The 14,642-nt window shown below is 37.7% G+C and overlaps 1 pseudogene; it reads left to right on the top strand.

The window, feature by feature from the left end:
* LOC122005959 overlaps positions 1-14,642 on the top strand; it is a 90,522-nt pseudogene that overhangs the window by 69,117 nt on the left and 6,763 nt on the right.

Raw genomic sequence — 14,642 nt, 5'->3', positions numbered from 1 at the left:
GTCTCATGATATCTTATAAAGATACATTTCTTACCCCTAGGTCCTAGTTTTCCATACTTGTAAAAACTATCATGAACATAAGCAACTGACCCCCAGGATATTAGATTATTTAAATATGATTTTCTACATGTCCAACATTCATATGGGGTAGATGGAAGCATGGAACTAACTTTAAAGGTACTTTGTTAAGTATATATGCTGCAGTTAATAATGCATCTCCCCAATAGGAGATTGGCAAATTAGCATGCGCTATCATAGACCTAACCATTTCAAGAAGAGTCATATTTCTTCTTTCAACTACTCCATTTTGCTGTGGAGTTACAGGGATTGTCAGTTATCTTATAATCCCTCTATCATTACATATTGTCTTGAACATATCAGACTAATACTCCCCTCCATGGTCAGTGCGTAAAGTCTTAACTTTACGTTCTGTTTGATTCTAAACTTCATTCATATAACGAATGAAGCAATCCAATGCTTCAGATTTGTGAGAAATCAAATACACATGACTAAACCAAGTGTCACGCCCCAGGTAGTCCCTGCCAGAAGAAATTTCGACAGCATCTACCCTGTACGGGTGACAATATGAATCCAGAATACATATATCCATACATCGGCCCACACGGGCGGAACAATACTATACAAATAATAACCAAGCCACGCAGTTTATATCAACATTCCACACAGTTTAATATGAACAATCTACGCAATTTAATATAAAGAGAAGACGATATAGAAATCATCGCAGATATATGTATAACATCCTACTCTAGTACAACGAAGAAAATGAAATCCACGAAGTAATGAAAATATCTGCAGCGGAAAACAAAAGTAGCAAACCCAAAGGTTCAACATAAAGTCCACAATACAAGACCCACATCACAAGTGTAAAAATGTAGTAACGAACATATAGATCGACTACAAAAAATCCTCGCGACAAGGGGGCTAGCGACTGGAATCTCTCCTGACGGCCTCAACCTGAAAAATAGTAATATAACGGTGTGAGTCCAAAGAACTCAGCAGGTAATCCAATAGATATGTACAGCAATATATAGCTACCAGCAACAATCCTACGGTACAGTATCCTAACAGTACAACATATAGTACAGTCTCCTAACAATAAACAGGTATGCATAACTGAATAAACTGCAGTAACCAACAATAGGTATGTAATACAGTCTACTGCAAGAATAATAAGAAATGCAATACTGAAATAAACTGTACTCACCTGCGAGGCTTGGGCAAATGACTGTGGACATACACAGATAAAGATAGTCAGAGCAAATAAGCATGTATCCTGTATACATGTCAATCATATGCAGTCACCCAAGTGCACCATCCAATATGCAACAATCACAATAAATGCAATCTGTGCATATGATGCAATATGACATGGTCACCCCTGACGCCAGTCAGCCATCTCACACACAATGGTGAGACCGAGTGGGTAGGGTTGTGACACCGTGCACTCTGCCGTCACTACCCCTGATGAGTGACCAAGTGGACGGGATGCACCGGAGTACACTTATCCTCCAACCTCAACCATAGTGAGGGAGTGCAATGCTCTCATATCCCAGTACACAATGACAGGGAAGGACCCCGGTGTGCTACCATGCTGTCTATCACACTACCCATGAGTGGAGCCTCCAGCGGAGCACCACCGAGCAACCTACACACTCTGTGTGTTGTGCCACTACCCATGCAGTGGTCACGTAGTGTGTAGGTCCCATGTAGCCGGCCGACGAGCTCAACAATAATGGAGTTATCAATCGCCCAGCATGCAATCATGCAATATGGTGCATGCGGCTACAGTATGTCATACCTGAACATATCCTCCTCCATATATGTAGATGCCAAAGAGATAAACGCATATATAACAAGGATAATAAACAACATGAATCCAACATCACATATCCAATTTATCTATCCACTAATCAAGTATAGAGCGAAGCACAATAAATGTCTCTATCTCTATGAACATAGATAAACATAGCCAGAAAGAAAAACATACTAGACTAATGTCTAGTAGCTAACAGTAGAAGCATGTATCAGGTATCAACTAAACTACATCCAGTGGAAGTGATAAACTACCAATCACTAGTAACCGCCTATAGGTATCAAATAAACTATAACCGGAGAAGTGATAATCTACCAATCACTAGTAATCATATATAAACTATACATATCATAAGACAATATCGAAAAGATAAGTCAAAGGGTACCCGCCTCAAATAACAGGTAGTATCACGCCAAATCTAACGTCGAGACGTCTGTCTCGAATCAGAGTCCTATGTCAAACAAACAATATATATATTTTATTTAGCTAAATCCAAATGAATAGCTAAATAAAATCCCTAAAACTAAATTAGGGCAAAACCCTAATCAATACAGTCTCAACCTATCTAATTAAATCTAACGGTCAATTAGGGTTAGTTACCTAATCCCTAATCACCAATTAGATTCATTCTAACTAAATAATTCTACTCACAATCAACAACTAATTACAACATGTATCACCATTTAAAATAATCAATCTAACCATGATCTACATCTAAGATCAAAACCTACATTCAACTAATCAATCACACTTAACCTAATTCATTTAGAACATGTATCAATTACTCCTACACATATCTCAATTAAGCTGCTGGAAAACAAGGTGATCTGCTGCCAAAACAGGAATACCCCACCGAACAGAACAACCTACTGGATTCCACTCCACTGTTCGGATCAAGAAAAAGGAAATCACAGAGCATTCCAAATTCAAGCAACAACCTAACTCAAGAAACAATCTGTTGCACCTTACCTCCTCCTCTACAGTCGCTCGGTGGTAATCACAGATCCGGCGAGGCAAACCCAGCTAAGAGTGATGAGGGATGGAATCTATCAGCTCCTCTACCTCCAAGATCACTGTTATCGCCGTCCACTGGAGAGAGAAAGAAGAATCGGTGACAGAGCTAGGCACAACACATTCTTGTCTATGAACAGAGAGTATCGGGAAGAAATAGTGAAGGCAAAGGTTGTTACCTTACCCACACCGCCGGTGCTGGACAGATCGGACGCTGATAGCCCTAATTTCTCTCTGATTGAGCGATTTGGGGGCGGCGATGGAAAAACCTTCACAGTTGCTTGTCGATGCCGAAGAGAAAAAAAGAAACTCAAGAAGAGAAGGGCACAGATTGGCTGGGAACGACGCACCTCCAGCCCCCTCCGTGCCCTAGCCTCCACGCCTTCATTGATCGGGCACAGGAAACACTGGAGAAGAAATCACTGGACCAAAGATAGACTGGACTCCGTCGTTTCCCGTCAAGCTTCGGCGACTTGGTCCTCCGGCGATGCGATGTGGACGATCGCCACAAATCCGTCCGCGAGAGAAAACGAGGAAGGAGTCGGGGAGATCAGGGAGAGGGAAGAAGGGAATGGTTTCGGGTGGATCGGCATTTGGGAAAGAAAAAGATAAGAATTTATAATTAAAACTTTTCCTCACTTAAACGGGTATTCCAAACAGGTTTAATTCGTGTCCGTCAATCGATCCCCTCAAAACCCTCCGTACGAACTTGAAAAATTTTCAGAAAACTTCTAAAAATTCCGAAAAAATTTTATAAGGCTATTTCTCAAATAACCTATTATTTAAAATTCTCCGATATCTTACACCAAGAAAAATCATCAATAAATGTAATGAAATAGGAAGCTCCATGTCTAGCCTTCACATTCATCGGACCACAAATATCCGAATGAATTAACTGCAATGTTGATTCAGATCTAATAGTCTTACCAAATGATTTTCTAGTTGCTTTTCCAGCAAGACAATGCTCATATATAGACAATTGAATTTTAGCCTGAGTGTCCAATAGACCCTCTCTAGCCAACCGATTCATATGTTCTTGTCCTATGTGTCCTAATCTAGCACGCCAAACCTCATCAGTTATATCTGCATCACTAGTTAGAGCAATATTTGAAAAATAATCATCAATAGCATAATTAACATCTGGTTCTACATCAAGAATCATAAAACCATTTGTTAAAAAACCATATCCGATTGAGACTAAGTCAATCTTAAGTTCAACACATCGACTATAAAAATTAATACAATACCCTAAATCAAGAAGACACGTAACGGAAACAAGATTCCATCGAATTTCAGGAGAATACAGGACATCATGTAGAAATAAAACTCTACCGCCACGGAGGTTGAGTTTGCAAGTGTCAACTCCTTTGACTTCAACTCTTGCATTGTTTCCTACATAGATCCACTTGTTGCCAGCTAGTACCCGACGGTACTCCACAAATGTAACTCACTCTCAAGCTACATGGTTGATTGCTCCCGAATCTATAATTCACAAAGGATAAGAATCAGCTAACAACACTGAGCTAGCAACAAAATGCTCAGAAAAAAAAGACATGCTGGAATTTACCTTTTTCGGCTCAGTGCACTCCCGAGCGAAGTGACCTTCTTACCGCAGTTAAAACAAGTCAACTTATTTTTAGGTTTCTTTCTAGTCTTCTTTACTATCTTCTTGATTGGGCCTTGTCCCACAGCAATATCTTCCCTCTTCTTTCCCTTCCCTTTCTTGAACCATTTCTTTTTCATGGATCCAAATGATCCAACAGAACCTACAGCCACATAGGCTTGTCCAGAAATCCTTGCGGATTCAACTCTCTCCGCCTCCAATTCTACATGGCGTGAGACGTCAGTGAAAGTCTTGATACTCTCACTGTGAGTTAGGGTCTGCTTCATGGTTCCCCAAGAATTTGGAAGTGAACGAATAACTACTTGAATCTGTTGTTCATCGGTCAACTCATGACCAGCAATTTTAAGCTCCTGAATCATATTCGACATCTCCTTGAGGTGTTGAATCATTGATACATTTGGACGCTTTTTATAACTGTCAAACTTGATTGTCAGCTGTCGAAGCTTGCTCAGACTTACTCCACTGTATTTTTCTTTAAAGGCTACCCAGACTACGTAAGTCGAAAGATACGACTCATACTCAAAAGCTAGGTCATCTATCATTGAACTAATCAATATGTCCTTCGCAGTGGAGCCCTTTTTCTTCCATGCCTTATAGGCATCAAGATCTCATCTGTGTTGTACAGTGAGATCATCTACAGGTTCTTCCATAGCCTGATTTACAACCTCCAAAACTTCTTGTTCATCAAGTACATATTGTTTCCTGAGTGTCAGATCTTATAGTTATCCCCATTAAGTTTTTCACCTTTGTTGAGTTCAGCTATAATGTTTTTGGTTGCCATAATCTATCATACATAAATACATTATTTAGTATTTAGTGTAATACATATGCATGCAATTTATGATTGACTCAATATTAGTTTGAGTTGGTTTACAAAATCAAGTGACAACCATGTTTTCACTCATTATTCGTATGACCAATCAAATCAATATTAATCAATTTTATTACATACATCCCAACAAATGAACTAATCACTTATAATATTATGAATTCTTTAAATGAACTAATCATTTAATATATCATGATTTTTTTTAATTAAATGAACTAATCATTTAATATATCATGAACTAATCATGCATCAACATATCATTAATGTAAAATTATGCTGCATATTGTTAACATATAACCGACTGACATGAACGAAATGGACTAAAATTGTTCACACATAATGAAAAATAACAATAACAGAACTCTAGTAAACTAGATAGGCTACTACCACTCCCATTAGGATAGACACTAGTGCAGTGGCCAACATTATCCCTTTCAGTCTGAACTCATTTGGGGTAATCTCGAGCAGGACAGCTTCAAGATTCTCTATAGGATCCTCATCTAGATTCTCCACACACTCTTCTAGATCCTCTTCTGATTCTTCAGGATCTTCTGAATCCTCTTCAGATTCATCTGGATCCGCCTCTGGATCTTCAGGATCTTCTGAATCCTCTTCAGATTCATCTGAATCCTCCTCTGGATCTTCAAGACCCCAGTAGAAATGAAGCAATTGTCTGCACATATCTGAATACGAGATGTGCCCATCATAATCATTCCAAAGTTGGAATGATATCTGCCTAAGATTTTTCGGCAGTGAATAGACCAGAGCCCATCTTCTGTGTGTGTCTTGGACTGGAAACTCTTCTCGCTAGAGTTTCCAGAACAACGGATCGAGCCGACCAATAAGCCATCCGAGTCCTTGAACCGGATTGAAATCAAGCTCCTTGATCTCCTCGCAAAGCTCATGTTGTCGTAAATCACAATTAGCCATCTGGAAAAATTGAAATTAAATAAGTCAGTACAAAACCGACTAACCAGTACAAAACTGGCTTATTTCAATTTATACAGACATAGTATCAACATAATGAACCAAGAAAAAGAAATCTTCTTGATTTTCAGGAGTTCAAGTCGACAATTAGAACTAATCTAATTGGTCAGACTCATTGGATCGGTTGATTAGGAATCCAGATCCTAAACTCGGTCCATTGTCCTTAATTAGAACTAATCTAATTGGGCAGGGATTTTTGCACCTATTTTCTGTTACCGTTTAATCTAAGTCTATTTCTACTAATTTCAGATTTATTCATCAAACTCAGATCTGTTTGATCAAGCCAATATTCATTGGTTTAAATTTGATCGATTAAAATAAATCTAATCATTTGATCAAATCTGATTTAATAGAATAAATCTGATTCATTTGGTCATTTTTTATCCAAATTTAATTAATCAATCCAAATTTAAATTCTTTTTACTTAGAACTAGACCAATTAACAGAAGGATAAAGTTTCCTTTCTGTTCGTACACGTGAAGCTAAATGCTCACGTTTTACTTCTTTTATATATATAAATAAAAAAAACGTTATTTTGTTTTTTTATTAAACCTACCGTTTTGCAAATAATTAAATATTTGCATGCATGGAAGTGGGAACTTATCTGTTCACTTTTTTTTTTTTTTTTTTTTTTTTTTTTTTTGCCACTTGTTTCTCCACCACAAACCCACGTCGCACACCGTCTCACAGCAACGGACGCTGGTCACCACACATTGCCTCCCCTCTACAGTGAGTCTCACAGCAACGAACATTGTACAGAAATTACAAGAGGCCATCTCGAGCACGCCGTCGACCTACATAAATGTCGTCGACGGCTATAGATCATTGCCACCAGCGTCCTCTAATGACGCAAGGCCTCTGCGGGAGGTGGCCATGAACACAGTCACCGGCCAAAATCGGAGATAAATTTTGTGGATGTTCCTTGAGGCCTATGGTGTCGGCAATTGAAGCAGATCGCGACATGGACACGATCTTGCCATCGTGTTGACATCAGACAACAAAATAAATCGGAGTGACAGCAAACAAGAGGACATCGATTTTAAAACGAGAGATCGTACATGCATTTAGAACTAACACTACTCTGATACCATTGTTGATTATTCTAAATACATGGATACGAATTAAAATGATAAATAGTAAATGCTTACAGTGATCTCCTGCAGATCTGCAATCGACGTCGGCAAGACTCGCTATCAGAAGAGCGATCACAGGATCGGAAGGCTCTCCGTAATTCCACAAACCAAATCCCACGGACTCAGATATTCTCCTTCCTCTCTCTACGTTGCACTCCTGATGATCCTTGAACGTACTATTTATAAAGGAAAATGACCTAGGGGTATGATGATCTTTTCCATCAAGAATAGTGAGGAACATGAACATGTTCTCACATCTCCACTTTCTCCATTTCCTACCTATCCAAATCATTTTAAAAATTTATCGGGAGCTTTGGCAATGTGGCTGTTTTAAAAGTTTAACAGTATGATCCAAACCATTAGTAGTACCTAGCTGGGAAACAATCATTCAGTAGATAAAGTCTTATATAGAAGTTTGGCATTTAGTTTTCTTAATATATCAGAGAACTATCTGCAAAGAAGGCTAGTGTTGCAAGACTGCAAATGAAAATCTTCAACATGTTTACTTCTTTACCAGCTGACAGCTAAAAAGATCTTCACGATGAGGTAAGACATATATACAAATTATGATTAAACGATCACACATAGGTGATAGAGGTCATGTTACGATGCCCAAATGGACTCCCAGTAGAAACATGAACAGACTCCTTGGTTGACTAATAAAAACAAAGATGCCATTGTTCTGTCAACCGTGGCCTTTACTATGTGCCATTAAGAGTAAGTTAGTCTCTTAACAAAAAGTCCTTCAGCTTTAAGTATACAGCTTACCTATACTAGCAATGATTTTCGGACTCTGTCAAATTCAAGAGTTGGAATATTAATCCCGCGTGCAATCCCATTCCACCAATGACAGCATCCTATTGACAACAAGCAAAATTTCACATTAAAGTATATAAATTTTCATCTATAGATACGTAAAGATGAGAAGGGACAAGAGAATAATAGACAAGCGATACGTAGTAAGATAGTTAGATAGAGGATTCCTGCAATGGAGTAGAGAAACCACTAGGAATTATTATTTTCTCCATCAGAACCTGAAAAAAAAACATAAAAACAAAGAATCACCTACACCTGTTAGAATATAAGATAAAAGGTCAGGAAATTGCAGAAGCATAGATGACCGTACGGAAACAGGAGCGACACCAATGAAAAAGCTATCTAACTTCCATGGAAAAAGACAAATACTTGACAGCAGAATTGTGTTATTCTGCCTCCGTAAACAATTAGGCTATTCCATTCCAAATAAACATAAAAAATGATAGATGCACAAGTAAAAATATTTCATATTACAATCTACTGGTATCGAAACATTTAGTGGGAAATAAAATCTTATCAGGACCTTTCCCTAAGTTGATTGCATATTAGTAACTATCTAGATAAAATTCCCACTAATTTAGCAGACGCTATACAAACAGGTTCACCCCTCCCCTCCCCTCCCCTCTTGTCGGCCTCCAAAGGGACCAAAGAGTCCTAATTGTGTAGGGTTATTCAATCCCTCTTCTAGCCAGCCAACGGTCCTAACAAGTGGTATCAGAGTCAGGACGCTTTAGGAGGACTAACCGCCGATCGAAGCACCGAATCAATGGCCGGACCGAGCATATACCCACCGAAGTTTGAGGGGGGAGTTCGCTAGCTGGAAAAAGAGAATGCAGGTATTCTTTAAAACCGACTTTGAATTACTTTTAATAATGAAGTTCGATTTTGTAGCACCCGAGGGTAAGGAAGAATACCAATAGACGAAGAAGGAGCAAGCCGACTACGTGACAAACGAAAAAGTAGAGTTCCATCTGCTAAGTGTCCTTTCGCCACAAGAAGTCAACCAAATCGGTACCTACAACTCAGCAAAGGAGCTTTGGGAGAAGTTCATTGAATTACACGAAGGGACGCCCGAAGCCAAGCTGGACTTCCTTCGCAACCAGCTCACCAACCTACGATTTGAAGAAGACCAAACGATTTCACACCTTCACTCGAGGATTAAGGAGCTCATCACCAGACTTTCGAATCTCGGAGAAAAGATAAGCAACCGAGATTCACTAAGGTACGCTCTTAATACATTCCCTAGAAATACAAAATGGGCGTCACTAGTAGATGTCTTCTATATCTCTAAGGACTTAGAATCTATTACCTTAGAAGAATTATTTTCAACTTTTGAAATGCATGAATTGAGATGTGCAATTACGAAGGAGCTGAAGCACAACATCGCCTTCAAGACAACGAGAGATGAACATGAGTCAGAATCCTCTCTCGACGACGATAAAATGGTAATGATGGTAAGACATTTTAAAAAGTTATTTAAAACAAGAAAAACTAACTATCCACAGGGTAGAAAGAAAAGGGCAATAAGATGTTATCACTACAACGAAGAAGGGCACGTTAAGGACAACTATCCTAAGTTAAGGAGGACAAAGGAAAGAAGCATGTCCAAATGAACAAGTACAAGACTTTAAAGGCAACGTGGGATGAAACGTCATCCGAATCAGAAGTTGAGGCTTTCTCTAGACTTGCAATAATGGCAAGTCATCAAGAAGATGAACACGAAGCAAGCTCGTCTGAAATAAGCATCTAGATAATCGATGAAGGGGGAGCTACATCGGAAGAAAGCAGCAGTTCAGGGGGAGCTACGGATAACGAGATTGACAAGGTAAGTCAGGTACAATCTCTACCTCCTGATAAATTATTTAAATTTGTGAAATTATTAACCAAAGATTGTTGCAAACTTGAAAAAGAACTTAAAATTAATTCTAGCAAAATTTTATCCATTAGAAGATCTTGACAAAATAAATCTAGAAAATGACAATTTGCAACTAGAAATAAATAACTTGAGAAATAATACATGCACATATAGTACAAGTGTTAGAAAATATAACCTGAACTGGTATTTTAAATATCATAAAAGATAAATTAGAAATATTTCAAAGAAATATGTCCCTAAGAAATTCCTAATTAACCCAGTTGAAAGGAACCTTTACTGGGTTCCAAAGTCTTATCTTAATTAAAAGTTTAATTGAACTTAGGGCTTTCAGAGAGTACATTAAATATTTGATTTCATTATGAGGCTTTGTCTAGAAGTGGTTGATGATCCAATAACCAAGAAGGTCTAGTGCCTCGCCACAGCCTGGAAGTTAAATATTGAAATAAAATATTTAATTGACTAATTGATAGACCATTAAAATTGAAATTAGATAATGCTTTAAATAATTACTCTTTTTTTTTTCTTCAAATTTGTTTAACTTAGAAAAATTTCTTATTTTTTTAATCTGTTTAACTTAAAGTTTTTAAGTTATTTTATAAACTTTGTTTTACCAAAATTTATTTTATACGTTGCATAAAAATTTTTTAACTTAGAAAATTTTTTCTGCTTGAAATTTTCTTACTTAGATTTTTTTTTTAACACTTAAAGTTTCTAACATTATTGTAATTTTTTTTATATCAAAATAATTTTCAGAATTTTTAAAACTTGATAAGTTTTTTTTAAAAATTATTTGAAAATCAGAATTACCCTTAGATTTTTGTTGGTACCCCATTTTTTATGTAATCAAAGGGGGAGAAGGGAAGATTAAGTCTAGGGGGAGGTAGTAATTTCAAATTTTCACTTTAAATTATAAAATTATTACTTTTATTTTATGTTGGTTAACCCTAACTTAACTTAGGTTGCTCACATCAAAAAAAGGGAGATTGTTGGTACCCCAAGGTTATTTTGATGTGATCAAACAAGTTAAGTTAGGTCATGTTGTATTTAGCCTTGTGTCTAAGTGTGCAGAAGCTTAGGAGCATAGGGAGTCGAGCAAAAGACGCAGCTAGCGAGAATGATGGAACCAGAGAGAGCCAATGGGCTCGGTGTGTCTGATGGACGAGGTGCTGCGAAAGAGTACGCGGGCGGATAAGAAGGAGGCGCACGACGCTTCTGAGGGACGAGAAGTCGGAGCGGAAGGTTGCTCAAGAAGGCCGAAAGTTGGGTTCGAGTGAGCCCTATTCTGGATGTCCGAAATCACCCAAGCGAGCGGAGCCGGAGTAGAAGACCTGGACCAAGGCGAGCAGCACTGGAGCAGAGGGTCCAGACTTAAAAAAAGTTAACTCTGTTGACTTTTAGGGTCCGGGCACCCAGACCCATTCCGTGTACCAGGAGTCCGGGCGTCCGAAACCCTTATGGGCTCTCGGAACCTCATTTTTATCCACTTTCGATGTGGATATTGACCGTTGCGTCAGGGATAGAATTCTATCCCACTCTAGATGCCTGGAATGCTTCCAGGCACCCCGACCAAGGCTATAAATACAGTCTTGGTCTAGAAGTTAAAAAAAACAAGAATTACTGAGCGACACTTGTACACGCTTTCCTCTTTGTTTAGCTTCTACATTTTTGTGTGTAAATTGTTGTAAAGAGGCTTCTCCGCTTGAAGGAGAAAGTAATGTGGTTCATTTCTTTGGATTAACAACATCCCAGATTGTAACCAAGTAAAAACTCTAAGCCTCATTTCTTTCTATTTATTTAATTTTTTTAATGCAAGTGTTCTTTTAAGTTCAAGAAGGGTTCGTCTTTTTTAATTGTGTAGGGCTATTCAACCCCCTTTCTAGTCGGCCATCGGTCCTAACAGTATCTTGGGAGATGATTGCCGATAAACTGTAAGCACGTAGGTGGAGCAGTATCGTCTTAAGGAAAAAAGGTCTAGCCTTCACCTCGACCTTAATACTATTATCCATAGGAATAAGCTTACCCGAAAGGAATGTGTCGATATCCGAAAGGATAATTGAATGACCAACGAAATTGAGTCTGTAACGATGATACCAAGAAGGGTACATCTATTACCCAAAGGGGTACCTCGATAACCAAAAGAGTGTGTTGAGAGTTTAAATGGGACAAGCTCCACATCGTCATACTGTGCTCCACTAGTTCGAGTCATCGACTCATCGTCGAGATAACTTACCTAACCAATTGTTGGATCGGAACCAAGCAGATCCTTCAATCACATATAAAAATTCCAACAATCTTAAGATGATATTGACGGTTATGGCGACCGTGGATCCCACTCTTATTGGAGAGAAATCAGATAAATTCTCCGTAATCATCTTCAAGCGATGACAGTAACAGATACTGTATTACTTGAAGAAAATGTACCTTTTAAAGTTACTGTCAAAAGATGTCCTAGCACGTCTAAAAGTGAACCTTAAGGTATGTGAGAGTTATTTGCAAGGAAGAATAGAATTTTCCTATACGAGAATTGTGCCTCAAAAGGATGGACGACAAAATTATATCATGGGTATAATGTAACAATGATGATCAAGGCTTTATGAAGGTCATTTGATTAAAATCACAAAGTTGAGGATAGTAAGTTTAAACTATCCAAAAAGAGGACTAATGAAAGACTTCAAATAGAAGATCAAGTCCACTTGGCCAAAAGCTAGATTTGAGTCTCTCAATGAGGCCTAAGTGGAGTTCAAAATAGATGAGTTAAAAAAATTACATCACATGTGTTGTAATTAACTAAGAAATTGAGTCAAGTGTCTCTCGAAGAATAAATGCAATTATAGTCAGCACTCCAATTAGACTACTATAGTTATGGCTCGACAAGATTGGAAGACCAAGGGATATATACTTTTTAAGTCGAGTGTCTCTCGAAGAGTAAATACAATCCTGGTCAACACTCTGATTAAACGACCACAATTTTGGTTTAGTGAGATTGGAAGACCAAGGGATGTATACTTCTTGAGTCGAGTGTCTCTCGAAGAGTAATATAATCCTGGTTAGCATTCCAATAATCAGATGACCGCAGCTTTGGCTCGAGGATATTGGAAGACCAAGGGATGTATATTTCTTTAGTCAAGTGTCTCTCAAAGAGTAAATACAATCTTGGTCAGTACTCCGATCAAACGACCACAATTTTGGCTCAATAAAATTGGAAGATCAAGTTATGTATACTTTTTGAGTCAAGTGTCTCTTGAATAGTAAATGCAATCCTTGTCAACACTCTAGGTAGACGATCATAGTTCTAGCTCGGTGAAATTGGAAGACCAAGTGATGTATATTTTATAGATTGAGCACTTTTTTCGAACAAGTGTAATTGTAGTCATTATCCTGATTAGACAACTACAGTTTTAACTCGGTGAAATCAAAAGACTAGAGTTATGGAGACTTGTTTTTAAGCAAAATTGAGACCCTTGAAGTGTTTTATAAAACATTAGAAATGTAGTTAGAAAGATCAACTAAGCAAGATCATCCATGGTAATTGAGGGAGAGAGTGTAGGATATTGCTCAAGGAATGCTTCTTAAGGAAGGGCAACATTCAATAATAAACTATATCACATTCACCTCAATTCAACAATGATGGCATAAATATTAAAAAAATGATTAAAACTATGTTGATAAATTTTTTGATTTATCCTGAAAATTGTGGGGGAAGTTGTCCTCTTGGCAAACCTTAAGTCCCAGTGAGATAAAAATGAAAAAAAAAAAAAAAAGAAATCTCTATAAGACACTGAAAGATCATGAACCTTCCAATGAAGCCTATAAATGTGGCATTAAACCAATAAATATAGGGGTCTTTGGATATAGAAATCCAAATTGGGAGCTCAAAGAATTAATTATATAAAATGCATTGATATGTGCCAATATATATGATAAGGGCACTAGTATAAAATGGTAAGTCTTGAAATGACTTAATACCATTAAAGTAGTAGATCTCTAATGGTAAAATTTTCATTGAATATAGAGAATTGTGTGGATCTGCTAGTTAAAAAAGGCCTACCAAAAGATCAACTATATTGCATGTCTAGGGGACAACAACAATATCAACCAAGTCTTAACCCACTAAATGGGGTCGGCTAACTGTGTGTCTAGGGGAATAAGTCCATAACTCAACATTTAAATCGAGTAGTGGTAACCCAACCATGTTGATTGGAGATCCCAAAATCATGTTTCAAAAGGGACAACTAAGCTACAAGATTCGAGACATCTAGGAGTAATTACTCCAACTTTTCCTAGAGACAAAAGGTGCAACCTGTAAAATGAGTAAAGGATAAACAAATGTTCTTAATTATTCCTATATTATACCGCAAAGGGTATAATAGGGTATATATATTACAGGATACTCTTAATAGAAGATTACATATATAAGTGCGAAGACGGGTCGCTTTAATGAAATATGTATGAATCCCAAGTTTTGTCCATGACCAAAATGGACACGATAGAGAACTGGTAAAAGCCTAAGGGACTATTATGTAGATATG

Source organism: Zingiber officinale, chromosome 1A (genome assembly GCF_018446385.1).
Source record: "Zingiber officinale cultivar Zhangliang chromosome 1A, Zo_v1.1, whole genome shotgun sequence".
Taxonomy (NCBI): Eukaryota; Viridiplantae; Streptophyta; class Magnoliopsida; order Zingiberales; family Zingiberaceae; genus Zingiber; species Zingiber officinale.
Note: the sequence above shows the minus strand (reverse complement) of the source record. Positions and strands in the feature narration are given on the sequence as shown.